Below are 15,100 nucleotides of genomic sequence, written 5' to 3'. Positions count from 1 at the left end.
ACTGATCAAATTCAAGTAAGCCATGTTTTGAAAACCTCATAAATTCCCTGGCATCATGGAAAGAGAAGGAGCATAGAGTCAAAAGATGAGAATTCAAATGGTTCCACTAACTAATATGCAATATTGAAGAAGTCACTTCACCTCTATGATCTAGTTTCTTTCACTTATAAAACAGGAGTAACTGTACCTATCTATCCCTTATAGAGTTTTTGTGACTAATAAATAAGACAATATACATAAAATGCTTACCAAAGTCTAGTAAATATAGATGGTCAATTATAATTATTTTATTAATTTTATATTTTAAAATTCCCCAATTCAGGAACTGGGAAATATTTATATTTCCTTTTTTAAACATGGCAAACAGGTTAGAGAAGAAAAACGTGCAATCAGTTTCTGTTGACAGTTAAAATAAAAATAGCTACCTGATTATCCTAAGACTGCAATGTCAATTCTCCACTCCATACACATGGATTATTTAGAGATTTCAAAGTTCACCTCCTCTGAAGTTTCTCAGTCAGATGTGGCTACCTTTATTTCTCTTACCAGGGTTCTGGGGGGAAGCTTGTCCTTACTGACTGAAAATCTTCCATTTTTTGTTTTTCTGTCCTGGAGGCCTTTGGGAGTAATTCATTAACTTAAATCACATTTTGTCCTTTACCTTGATTCGGTCAGCAGACTATTCATTACAACATTACACCTTCATTATAATTGTCTGTGAAGACTACAGTTTATGTTTTCCAAACTGGTTATAACTCTCCTCCCTCTCCTGTCCCCACCTTACCAAATGCAAGCTACAAAAAGTATGAAAATATCCATTTTTCACTTTACTGTCCTTTAATCTCACCGAATCTTTACTGACAAAAATTCCAGCTTATCTACCAAAATAAAGATCCTCTTTCTAATCCCCAGTAGTGTAAATAATATGCATTTCATATAGAAAATGTGAAAGGATTTTTTATTCACCCAATCTATTAAATATATAAGATATTTAATATATTTGGGGAATATTTAAATGGTCATACAAATAGTTTTTTTTTTTTTTTTTTTTAAGAAAAAGCTTCAGTGGAAGTGAGGAAAACAGTACCTGGTTCAAATAAAATAATCTCAAAGTTTTTTTTATATACTTTGGTTTACACCAAGCTACACTAAGAAATAAATTTCGAAAATCAACTCTAACAGTACACTAGGTACATAAAATGTTCTAAATATTTTAATTATATTCATTTGGATTTACGGACATAAAATTTCAATCAATTTTGTTTAAAAAAAAGAAACACAACCTTTCTTCAGGTAATGATAAGTTCTGCTGTACAAACTCATTTAACAGTTTTTCCATTGTGTCAACAACCTTTCAGTGACACGGAGTGGCTCATATCTATTTTTAAAACAGGTCTTACAGCATGCTAAGACAGATTCCTGAATCAGACATCTGACAAAGCACAGACACATGAGTACAAACAACAAGAAATAATAAATCAACAAATGATTTCATGAATAATAAAGATTTTATTTCTAAAGCTTTTCCAACTTCTTTAATTCTAACGGTCCAGGAATACAGGTTTATAGTCTCTTTTATCATGATAGTTCAGGATAAATACTTTTTATGCTAAATTGACACTAAAATTAATTTACAGAAAAAAGTAGAATATTAAGCTTATTGGGTACCTTAAACAGAGGATCTTAATCTTTTTTGATCAAATAATTTGATAGATGATATTAAGATATAAAAATAATCCAATTGTGAAAACACAGAGCTAACCATAGGCATAACATTTAAATATTGCCATAGACAGTTACTCTGAGCTAATTCTCTCGATGCTGCTTTAGTCATCGTACTTGTCAAAACATCTGAAATTACTCTTTACTATGTCAAGGTCTACACAAAATGCATTTATAATGCCAAAGACTAGGATAGAGGGAAAAGATGACTATGAAGAGACAGTATGTTAAGTCTGCTTTAATAGAATCTCACTATCAGGGGCTTGCCTGGTGGCGCAGTGGTTAAGAATCCACCTGCCAATGAAGGGGACACAGGTTCGAGCCCTGGTCCAGGAAGATCCTACATGCTGTGGAGCACCTAAGCCCATGCACCACAACTACTGAGCCCGTGCTCTAGAGCCCGCGAGCCACAACTACTGAAGCCCGCGCCTAGAGCCTGTGCTCTGCAACAAGAGAAGCCACCGCAATGAGAAGCCCGCTCACCACAACGAAGAGTAGCCCCCGGTCACCACAACTAGAGAAAGCCCGCGCACAGCAACGAACACCCAAAGCAGCCAAAAATAAATAAAATAAAATTCTAAAAAAAAAGAAAAAAAAAAGAATCTCACTATCAAATACCCACAAGTATTCTTTGCACAGATATAGCCAAAGAAAAATTAAGTTTTTAACCATTCCCTATGTTAGAAAAAAAAAATCAGTCTATGGAATACTACATAATGTTACAATGTACTTCTCTCATAATTCTAAAACAAATTTCTCTGTTCCAGCATGACTCTCACTACTCTCAGAAAATAATTTATGCACACCTCTGAAACTTCACTTGTGCTGTAATTCTCATTCCTTTTCTCCACTCATCCATCCTTCTAGATCAGTTCAAATCCTACTTCCTCTAAGATGAAGCTAGCTTTCTGTAAGTGTTCATTTGGAACACTTGAAGCTGGATGTCTCTTCCAGCACTGATTTGTACTAATAAATCTGGTATTTAAATAAAAATGCAAAGCAATATAGCCACACATGTCATTCAATCATATGTAAACACTCTTAAGGAAAAAAAGAGGCATCCTTCTTCCTTTGTGTCTCACTAAGTACCCAACACATTATAATATGCAGAAAAGGAAGGAGAGCAGAGAAAAAGCAATGACTAAGCATCAGGAGAACTGGGTTCTAGATTCAAGTTCTGACACTAAGAGCTAGGGCTTTTGAATTAGTTACTGAGTTCTCTGGGCCTTAGTTTCCACCAGTGCCATCTAGTCAAATATTCCACAACTCAATAAAGGTTAAATAAAAATTCGAATAATGTACAGGAGTTCCTGTGAATTCCTTTACCAACACACCCAAAAATATTAACATTAGTTAAATCAGTCATACATATTTGGAATCTCATTATTATGCTATTCAGCAACCTTGTGTCACTCCCCACTGCACTTAGAATTGTATTTAGACCCTCTAAAGTCTCACACTAACCCCTACTTACCCAACATTATTGCTCACCGTCTTCTCATACATCTGTTTCAATCATACCACACTTCCTACACTTTTCTACCTCTGTGTCAAAATTAACAGTTCTTCTCTTTCCAAAACAAGGAAGATTTCAAGACGGCCTCCTAAATTCTACTTTCTCTATAAATTTCTCCCAAATTCCTCCATTAAATACTTCTCATCCTGTTCTGTATTCCCATTACACTTAATATGTTGTTTTGTACAGACTTCTGTATACTTGTCTGTATATGTGCCCCTACCACTATCCATAAGTTCTTTGAGAGCAGTCCAATCAATGTCTTTACTACCTCCGAACTCTCCAATAGCTTTCTGTATATATTAAGCACAAATGTTTACAAACCAAATTAAACAGCTGCCAACCAAAGTATTGGTACCATCACAGATGAATGAATTTAATTTTTCTATCAACTGAAAAAAAAAAAAGAAAAAAGCACAACAATGAGAGCGGTCAGTTAAGTTTTATTTGGGGCAAAATGAGGACTACAGCCTGGAAGACTAGCCTTTCACAAAGCTCTGAGGAACTGCTCCGAAGAGGTAGGGGGTGAGGTCGGTATATATGTGATTTTAGTAAAGGTGGGGATACATGCAATTAATCACACATTTTGGCAGAAGGGTGCTACTAGTCACAAGAAGACCGCTGCTAGTCACGAGGAGCAGATGTCTCCCTGAATGATTTTAGTGCTTTTCCAGATATGAAAGTGTACAAGAAACTGGGCTCATAAAATCTTCTGAAAATATCTAACTATAATGAAGGCCTGTACTGCCAGTTTTTCCGAGAGCACAGAGTGCCTCATTCCTGATCTCCACAAACTCCACCCTGAACTCCTTTCAGGGTGTGTTGAAGGTCAGCGACCACAGTGGCTAACAACTTCATTCTTGTAGTGCCAGATGGAGAGTGACAATTTTTAGGTGGCAGGCCAGAAATTAAAAATTCTATCCGTCAAACTCCTGCACTACCTCGACATGCATATAAACATAGAAACATACTCTTCCCTAATACTAAAAGGTACAAAGACATTGTGAAGTTTAATTAATATGGCTCGTTTATTTGCTGATATGTCACTCAATCAACCAATATATAAGGATTTGCAGACCTATAAAGTACAATGAACAGGAGTAAAAGTCAAACCTGCCAAGTCTAGTCTACCTCTATTCCTAAATGCTAAAGTTATATATAACTCAGTTGCCTCCTCCAAGGCTAAAATAAGCAATTTTTAGACTTCAGAAACTAGGAACAAAGCTATTCTGTCCTTAAAAAGGTAATAAACATACCTTTCATACTGATATTGAAAGGCATTTTTTCATACTGATATTGAAGTTAAAAAAAAAAGTGAAATTCTGGTAGGAGGAGCCTGGTGTGGACAGAAGGAAACCTTCTACTAGTTTCAGGGTTTCTATTTTCTAATCATATGACCTATAAATTGTTACAATTTCTTGAAAACTTACAAAATTCTTCATCTGGAACAGGATTTTATTTCATGGAAATGTTGTGAAGAATAAATACCACAAACTATATGTTTAAAGTCATTTCCAATCTTAGGATAGAAAAATCAAATGCAAAATGAGATCTAAGAGGTACACACTTTCTATTATACCAGTTCATAAAAGGAATATTTGTAATTCTTATTTTCCTTCATGGAACCAACACATAGTCTGTGTATTTAAGGGCTAGAGGATAACACCTAACCTAAGAAGAAAAATTACAGCCAAGTAACTTCTGTGTAAATCTGTATTTATAAAAACATGTTGTACTACTGTGAAATCTAAGAGAATAACTAGAGTTATAATCTTAATACCCACAAAACCCTCTGTAGAACTTCCTGATGTGTACAGCCAACCCACCCTGTATGTCCTTTAAAAGCAGCTCTTTGAATTTTAAGTTTCTTAACTTTAGCACGTACCCACAAAATCTCTACCAGTAGCATTCCTTTGGGCTTTTTTTTTTTTTTAAATACTTAAAAGGTCCTTCAAATACTTAATTGATACTGTATTATGTAAGTGATTCTTGTTTTGACTGTTGTGCCATTTGGAAAAATCAATAACAAAATACAATCTAAATGGTTTAACTTCCTCATTTACTCACAAGAAATTTTTTACATCAACCGTTCAGTCATCATTCAAATATGGATATGTTATCAGAGGCCTCTAGTAAAAACATTAACTAAATTAGTGTTACAGGTAACAAATGATAATGCATGAAATGATAGTTAAATGGTTTAAAGATTTAATAGATCATCAAAATGAATTTATTTAGATTAAAAATTGCTACCTATACCTCATTAAAAATACCATGAACAAAATTTGAAAAATACTAGAGATGTTTCAGCCAGTATCTGATAAATACATTAATAAATATTAATATAAATATTAATTAAAATTAATATATTAATAAAAATATTTATTTACTGAACACTTACTAATATTGCATTGTTGTAGGCACTAAGGTCACAACAGTGAACAAGAAACAAGGTTCCTGCCGTGACGAAACTTACAATGCAGAAAAAGAAGATAGAAAATGAACAGCAAACAATATAATTTTGTGTTGAGGTGGTGCTATCAAGGAAATAAACAGGGAGATATAGTTGGGATGGAGCGGGGTACCTTTGGAAAAGATAGCCAAAGAAGTCCCCTCTGAGATGACACGTGAATTGAGATCTGAAGGATGAGGACAACCAGCTATGCTAAGAATTGAGGGAGGACATTCTGAGCAGAGGGAACAGTAAACACCAAGACCTTGAGGTGAGAATGAGCTCAGAATTTTTAAGGAACAGAAAGGAAGCTTATTTATGGGTAAAATCAACAAGATCTAGAAATGGACTAGGATGGGGCAGGTTGGGGGAGGGATTAGGGAGAAGAATCTAGGTTTTGGGTTTGAACCATTTTTCTGAGATGGATGCATATTTTTTTTTAAAAAGGTTTATGAACAACATTGTAAAGTACTCCAATAAAAATTAATTTTAAAAATGGTTTATGAAATACAAAAAAATAGTTTTAGACCTGTTAAGGTGACAATACCTATTTGACATAAAAATAAAGATGTCAAACAAGTAGTTACATACTTGAGTCTGAGCTCAAGATAAAGATGGAGATATGAGTATAGAAGCCATGAACACATAGTCAATATTTAAAATCAGAGGTGGGTTACACAGGTATGCATTTGTCAAAACTAAAGTATACTTAAGACCTGTGCTCAGAGATGACTTCAATAAAATCACGTGACATATCAACTAAGAAGAGTATAATTAGAGAAGAAAAGGGTTCAGCCTCAAGTCGACTACTATTCAGAGAAGTGAAACAAGAGAGGCCAAGAACAGAAAATGAGTAGAAAGAAAGCAGGTGAGTGCGATGTCACAGAATCCAAGAGAGGAAGGTCTTTTACAAAGGAGTAGGCTGCTAACAGATCATTGGATTAAACAAAACAGAGGTTAGAATGAACTTGGGAAGAGCAATTTAAATGAAGTGGAGAAGATAGAAGTCAAGGTGACATGAGAAGAAGAAAGGGCTGATAAAGAAGAGGACACTGTATGGGCTTCCCTGGTGGCGCAGTGGTTGAGAGTCCGCCTGCTGATGCAGGGGACACGGGTTCGTGCCCCAGTCCGGGAAGATCCCACATGCCACGGAGTGGCTGGGCCCGTGGGCCATGGCCGCTGGGCCTGCACGTCCGGAGCCTGTGCTCCGCAACGGGAGAGGCCACAACAGTGACAGGCCCGCATACCGCAAAAAAAAAAAAAAAGAAGAGGACACCTGTAAAAAAAAAATCACCAAAGATCGCTAATTGACTCCCATTATTCCATCCTCCTTTTCCTTTTGCAAACGTTTTGCTGGACACATTGTTGCCCAAAATAAAGACCTTTCCTAAGCCAAGTCTGGCTGTGACTATGTTCTGGTCCAGATACAGCGGTATTAGGTGGAACTTCCAAGTTAGGCCCCTTAAAAGAATCTCACTCAGTTGGAGAAAGTCCTTGGTTCTTTCCCCCCTTTCTATTTCCTGCTCATTGGAATGCTGTTTTAATGGCCAAAGCTTCAGCAGCCACCATGGACAGTGATATTGAGACCAGAAGCCAGGTGTATTCATAGATAGGAAGGAACCTAGGTTGCCGGATGAAGCCACCTTACCAGTTCTGACTGTCTACCTCCATATTTCTTGTATCCAAGATTATAAATTCTTATAGTTTTAACCATTGTTATCAGCAGCCAAACCAAATCTGATACTGCTGAGTATAATACTTTTGATATATACTTTTTTTGCCATCAAAACTTTGTAAATATTGTTCAAATGTCTTTTGGAATTGTACGTAACTGAGAAGTTTGCAGTCAGCTAGATTCCCCCCCCACACCACATATAGGTCAGGTTTTCTTTTTCGCCAGGATGCCAAAATAATTCTCTGCTTATTTCTAAAGTTACTAACTACTACGGTGTAGTCATTTTTCAACATTTCACAATTTTTCTTCCTGGTGTTCAGAGCCTTTCAACCTGCAAATGTAATTTTTGCATGATATTTCTGAAATCTTTTTCTGTTCCATTTGGTGGAGTCTCTATTCCATGGATACAAGTTATGCTTAGGTAGGACAGTCTTATTGTCTTTTCATGGTCATTTGTTTCACTTATTTTTTTCCTGGAGTGTATTTGTAGAGTTATCATGCCATCTTCTAAAAAAATCTTGATCGTGTTTAACATGGGGAGTGCTACACTGAGCTCCTACTTATTTTGATATCTAATGGATTCTCCTTGACAACTTCAACATCCTTTTTACCTTAGCTGGGAACATTTTTATTTCTATGCACACATGTGCATGCACACACCACACACAAACTTCAATTTGAGATCTGGATACTGCTTTTAATCTATTTTTCTATAACCCATCAATGCAGGAAATGGACAAAGAAAGCTTAGTTTGGACTTTGCGTACAGCCACTGCTGAAACGTCATTAAGTGTCCTATACCAGGATCCATCCCCCCAGTCAGAGGGCTATCCTACCTTCATGGGCTTTGGTTCTTGCCCTTAACAAGAGTGCCTTTCAAAATGTCAATGCTCCCTGAAGTGTGAGACTCAGCATTAGTATGCGGGTCTTCTCAAGGATTTTTCGTTGACTTTATGCTTCCTACTCATCTCTTAGATCTGCTTCGCTGGACAGTGTTAGTGAGGATACCTCCTGTTTTGCAGGCCTCATCTTTCCTTAGTCTGGCTTCTGGGATATGGGGCTGGAATTATAAACCTTGACAGATACACCCAGTATCTTCTCATTCTTTCCTGGCCTCCACTTTTTGAAGTATTTGGCATAAGGTTGTACATACCCCTTTCTCGTGTGCTTCTATTCCTTTTTTTTGTGGTACGCGGGCTCTCACTGTTGTGGCCTCTCCCGTTGCAGAGCACAGGCTCCGGACTTGCACGCTCAGCGGCCGCGGCTCACGGGCCCAGCCACTCCGCGGCGTGTGGGATCCTCCTGGACCAGGGCACGAACCCGCGTCCCCTGCATCGGCAGGCGGACTCTCAACCACTGCGCCACCAGGGAAGCCCTTCTATTCCACTTTTTTGCCCTCTCCTTCCCCCACCCACTTTTTCCTATTTTCATTTGGTTTTTAGTGAAGGGAAAATTCTGTGATTCTACTTCATTTTTACTAATACCTAAATTTATTTTTTAACATTTATTTTTTAAGTGCTAATGACAATCTTTTGAGTTCCTGACTCAACTGAAAAGCAAAATTTAAATATTCTAAAATAGGATTCTAAACTAACAACAGCTGCAACTTTACTTCTGTTATTTCTAACAGAGGGAAGTAAAGGGAAGACACCCAGTTTCAATTCTTTTTATAAATTCAAGATACTAAACAGAAAATACAGAACCAAGCTTAAGCTCTTCTGTGAAGCTGTTACAACTACCTCCAGGGAAAACAAATCTAAAATGCATTTTTCCTCCTCAAATCTACTATTCTTTTATTATCTACTCAATTTGGTACTTAAGCAAGGAACCCTAGAATCTTTGTCTCCTTTCCTTTCCCAACACCACAAATTCTCTACCTGGCACACAGGAACCATTCAATAAATATGAAGGAATAAATCAATGCATCTACCTGTCACACCGCCAAAACATCTCTCATATAACCCCTCCCTGGCCCCACTACCACAGACCTGGTGCAAGCCCATATTATCTACTACGAGGACTACTCTGATAGTCTCTTATTATTTCTTCACTTTCACTATTTATCTTTCTAAAATACTGACCTCAACATGTTTCTCTCCTTCTTAAAAAATCTCTAATGATTTCCTACTATGTAAGAAAAGAGTTTAATCAGCATAGTAAACAAAAGACCTTCTTTTACAACCTTATCATAGATTCACTGCTTTTATAATCAGTAGCATCCATCATCTCTACCTTCTTCCACACACAACTTACCCACTCCAATCTGCCATCCATATACATATCCTACAGTCAGGCCATGTGGGTTACCAAATATATTTTCATGCTTGCCTTCTAGACCTGGTGATAATTCCTCTGTCTAAAATGACTTTCTCCTTGTTCTGACCTATTTGACAAGTTACTCTGGATTCTTCCAGGCCCAGATCATCACAGGAAATTAAATTGTAAGAACATATAAGGAATGGTGTGCAAGTGACTTAATTATTTAAAGAGTAATTTAAGATTTAAATATTTCAAACCACCAGGAAAAAATGGTAGACTAAACACAGGGGTCTAACAACTTCACTCCCTTACAATAAGTAACTGAAACTACAGCAAAAGCATACACATATAAGAAATGAGTTTGGAATTAGTTCTAAGAAGGTGGATGGAGGGTTAATGATGAAATAGAAATAAGAACCAAATTGTGTTCCCTGGGTTTTCTTCCCCCATAGTTATAGTAGCCAATTTAAAATTAGGACATATGGCTTTAAATATACCAGATAACTTCTTATGGGACAAGTGAACTATTCTTGAAAACTGAGTCATTTTTAAAATAATGAACATATTAAATCTCACTATTTCATGTAGTACCATTATTAATATGTCCAGATCATCAATTCAAGGCTAATAAAAATGAAGTTTGGGGGTTGGGCTTCATATTACTACTAACTACCAAGCCAACTGGCCCAAGCTGCCTGGAAACTCAGGAATGCAACACAATTTAATAGCCACTACACTGATAACATTCTTTTAACCTGAGGGAATTTTCTATAAATCAGGAAACAAACACTTCAATTTCTAGTCCATTCAAATCCATACCACAGAGGAAAGTACTTTCTAAACGTACTACAACTACTATTTAACCAGAATCATGAGCTCAACTGTGTATAGCTTATTCTTTTCACTGTTGCCTAATCTCTTCAACTATACAGTACTCTGCAATTTTATATAAAGGACTTGAGCACCAGAGGATTTTGGTATCCCCAGTGGGGGGTCCCGGAACCAATCCCTGCAGGTACCGAGGGATGACTGTATTAAGACACAAGGTATGTGCTCAGCAAATGCAACTATTCCATTTCTCTTCTCCCCTTCACAGCAAAATTTTGCTGTCTCCTCCAATTTCTCCACTTCCTCTCTTCAATCCAATCATGCCTTTACTCCCCGCACTCTACTGAAAGTTCTCTTTAAGGACACGAATAAATTCAGGTTGCTAAATCCAATGGTCAGGTCTCAGTTGCTCATACGACGCAGCTGACTATGCTTCCTCCTCTTGGAACACTATTCACTTAGCTTCTAGGAAACCACTCTCTTGGGTTTGCTCCTAACTTTCTGGCTACTCCTCAGTTTCTTTGCTGGCTCCCATCTTCTCCCTGAGCTCAGTTCCTGATATCTTCTCTGTCTTCACTCAGTCCCTTGGTGATTGCTTCAAAATATCTTAGTTTAAATACCATGTGTAGGTAATGACCACTACATATGTAGATTACATCTCTAGTCTAACCTGTCCCCTAAATCCACTACATTAGAAAAAGTCAAACAAGTTTTCTTTGGACTTCCCACAGCCTACTATGTTGCTGTGCATTATAAATATACAAGAGGAAACTATGTATACAGTATTTCTTACATATATTTAGACTAGAACCCTTTCCTCATGATGCATCTCATGAGACATACAATTAACTAAGCCACTAAATACAGCATACTGAGACATCTTTCAAGTAGTTCCAACTTCTCACAGCACAAATTAACTATACGAAAATGGGCAAACTTTTCTTCTGATTGAAGAGAGGTAATAACTGAGTTTGAGGCTTTTTTCAAGGCAGTTCACTCCATTAGAAGAGAGCTTGCCTCAAAAATTTCCTTATTCAGAGATAAATTGGTGTCTCTCTTTAAATTCCATTCACCTGTATTAGTTATATACTCTAAATGGGCACAGAATAAATTTCCATCTTCTGCCTTCACATAAAATAATATAGTAAGTAGATGCTGTTGTAATCTCTTCTTTTTCCAGATTAAATATTCCTAGCTCCTTCAACTGTTCTTCACATAACATGCCTTTCAAACCTCTCACTATCCAGGTCATCTTCCTTATCAGATAAGATCTAAATTCCTGGAATCTAGTTGGCCAACAAAACAACCTATTTGAAGAATGCAAAACACTGTGGACTTATAACGTCTACTAATAGGGACATGATCACTTGGTCATGCAGCCTAAGGATATATTCACTTTTTAAATTTTTAGCAGCCATGATACTGGTTAACTCAATAATCCTTTCTAAAAAATATAGGTGTATTACACACATCCACATACATAGATGCTCACACATATACAATGCACTTAGCTATATCCACTAAGAGGGCCTAGACACAATGATTCCTCAGTAGCAATAAGCACATCTAACAACCAAATCTCTAAATACTAATCTACAGTAAAGAATCAAGGCCCCTTAGAGAAATGTCTGATTCCAGGGCTGGCATAGAGACAGTGCAAGGTGATCCTGGAACAACTTGTTGGGTCAGAAATTAAAGTGCTCAAAGAATAATAGGGACAGTGTCAGAAGAATAAAATAAGAATCAGGGCTTCCCTGGTGGTGCAGTGGTTAAGAATCCGCCTGCCAATGCAGGGGACATGGGTACTTTCCTGGTCCGGGAAGATCCCACATGCCACAGAGCAACTAAGCCCGTGCGCTACAACTACTGAGCCTGTGCTCTAGAGCCCGCGAGCCACAACTACTGAGCCTGTGTCCTGCAACTACTGAAGTCCGCGCACCTAGAGCTCATGCTCCGCGACAAAAGAAGCCACTGCAATGAGAAGCCTGCGCACTGCAACGAAGAGTAGCCCCTGCTCACTGCAACTAGAGAAAGCCCGCACACAGCAATGAAGACCCAATGCAGCCAAAAATAAAATAAATAAAATAAATTTAAAAAAAAAAGAATTTAAAAAAATCAATGAGCCTATACTGATACGAATGAATGAATGAATGAATGAATAAATAACAGAAGGAAGCTTTCTTTGGAGCAGGAAGCCTTCTTTGTACCAGGAAGCCAGCTAATAAACACAGAAGAAATTGGTGAACTGGAAAAAAAAAATCACTATTTGGCAACCATCTTTTTTTCCCCCAATGTTAGTGAGATATAACTGACATAACATTGCATAAGTTTAAGTCGTAGAACATAATGATTTGATATATGTATATACTGCAAAATGATTACCGCAATAAGTTAACAACCATCACCTCACAGTTACATAGTTTTTCCCTTGTGATGAGAACTTTTAAGCAACCATCTTGAAAACTGATTTGTACAATAATCATCAATAGATATTAAAGCCAATGCATAAGTTTGAGAGTAATAGGGTATTTACATAATCAAAGTATCTCTCCACAACGTACTTAATAGTTACAAGGAGTGAAATAATGACTTAGCTTTGGAGAAACCTGGCAGATACCTTTTTAACTAAATGATCCAAGTTATCATCACCAGTAATAGGAGAAACTGCAGCAATTGCTTCTTGATATAATGTACTGGAAAGAACATTATGTCTGTGATATTCCTGCCAAAAGTATATAACCTGACTCTAGTCTCGAGAAAAAAATCAACCAAACTAAAATTGAAGGACATTCAGCAAAATAACTGGCCTCAACACTTTAAAAAAATGTCGATATCATGACATATAAACATAGCTCTACAACTATTCCAGCTTAAAGTAAATTAGAGAGACATGACAACTAAAGGCAGGATGTGATCCTGGATTTTCTCTTGCCATAATGGACAGTATTGTGACAACTGGTGAAATGTGAATAATATCTGAAGATTAGATAATACTATTGTATCAAAGTTAATTTCCTGATTTTTGATCATCATACTTTGCTTACGTAGGAGAATGTTTTTAGGAAATAAAACTGAGGTTCACATAGTTAAAGGATTATAAAGACTCAAATGAGTCAGGAAAAAAGTAATGTATATCTGTATATATAAAAATAAGGATAAAGCAAATGCAGTAAAATGTTTAATATTTGGTTAATCTCTGAAGCGTATACAGGAATTCTTGTAACTTTTCAAAGTCAAATTATGTCAAAATAAAAAAAGAAGAAAATAACTACAGTAATTTTTAATTCAGTTTTAAAATATCTCCTTTCTCATGTTAATTTTCTACACACACACTATCAACTTAATACACATAAAGCCTTCCTTTTATAATTAAGTTTATTTTCTCATGTAGTGTGGTTGCAGTGAAAGGGATGCACAGGGTAGACAAAAGAAAACTGACTCTATGTTTTGATTTTACCAATTTACATAATTCACCTCCATCAAAAGAAAAAGGCCATTTCAGTTGCCTATGATCAATGAGGAGACATTTTTAGACATACTCTTCTAACATCTTAACTACATTTCCTCTACAGAGATTTTTAACAACCTTTAATACCTATTATTTCCAAAGTTAAGTTACACTGACCTCTCAAAATATAAAAGGTATTTTTGGATCACAGCGGTATTTTTAGTCTTTGTGGCAAATATTTTCCAATGATGATAAAATCTGAATTATTACACCTTTAGAGAAATATTAATACTTACTTCTCATTAATTTGCCCTAGTAATAATATAGCCATGTTTTTCACTCTCTCACATTTTTTGTCAATGAGAACTGGGTTCTAAAAAGAAGAAAATGCAATTAGTTGCTTTCCTTTTGACTCACCATACATTCCTACATTTGTTTCAAGTACAACAGGAATGCTGAGGAAGCTGAACATAAACACGTTTATCCAGTCAAAACGTACGGTACAATTTGGTTCTTGCTATCCAAAGCTAATACATTCTAAAATCATGGGTTTTAATTAAAACAATACTAAAAATGGTACTTTATGTATTTTAAAGCATTACTTTAAAATTTAATGAAGAGGGTTTTCCACTTCTAGCCACGATGGAGTATCAGGGACCAGATTAATCCTCCCACCTTTTATCTTATTTTTTTTTGGCTGTACCATGCATCTTGCAGGATCTTAGTTCCCCCACCAGGGATCGAATCCAGCCCTCCGCAGTGGAAGCACAGAGTCCTCACCACTGGACCGTCAGAGAATTCCCCCTCCCACCTTTAAAACTAAAAAAAAAAAAAAAAAGGACAAAATACGTGAAATCTTTTCAGACATTGGACAACAGGCTGTGCAAGACAATAATCTTTGAAAAAGGAAACAAAAAAGTGAGCCCTATTATTTCCTAATAGTACTGCCTGTAGAGTTTCCAGGACACAGTGCTAGGAGGGGAAAACCAGAGCCTGACAGTCTCCCCAAGTTGAGAGGACGGATTTGAGCATTCGAGGACCGCAAAACAACTAGAGTTCTCGGGGCAAAGTACCAGAGAGGAGAGAAGAGCACAAAAGAGCTCTGGAGCTTTGAAGAGGATTCCCACTGAGTCTTCAGCTGATTATTGTTGATCAGCACACTTATGAAGATAAACTACCTAAAGCCAGGAATAGAACCAC

The 15,100-nt window shown here is 36.7% G+C and overlaps 1 protein-coding gene across 11 annotated transcripts in view; it reads right to left on the bottom strand.

Annotated features, from left to right (window-relative positions):
• The window catches only part of PHTF2 (putative homeodomain transcription factor 2), a 168,459-nt gene that overhangs the window by 139,079 nt on the left and 14,280 nt on the right, over window positions 1-15,100 (bottom strand). The window contains exon 2 of one of the 11 annotated variants that reach the window (XM_067746052.1): window positions 14,197-14,273. The exons of the other annotated variants lie outside the window; for them this stretch is intronic. The gene's annotated coding sequence lies outside the window, so the exon portion shown is untranslated. The remainder of the gene's footprint in view (window positions 1-14,196; window positions 14,274-15,100) is intronic. 11 annotated transcript variants of the gene reach the window in all.

The sequence above is a fragment of the Pseudorca crassidens genome, chromosome 8 (assembly GCF_039906515.1).
Source record: "Pseudorca crassidens isolate mPseCra1 chromosome 8, mPseCra1.hap1, whole genome shotgun sequence".
Lineage (NCBI taxonomy): Eukaryota > Metazoa > Chordata > Mammalia > Artiodactyla > Delphinidae > Pseudorca > Pseudorca crassidens.
This window is presented reverse-complemented; position numbering and strand designations above follow the sequence as displayed.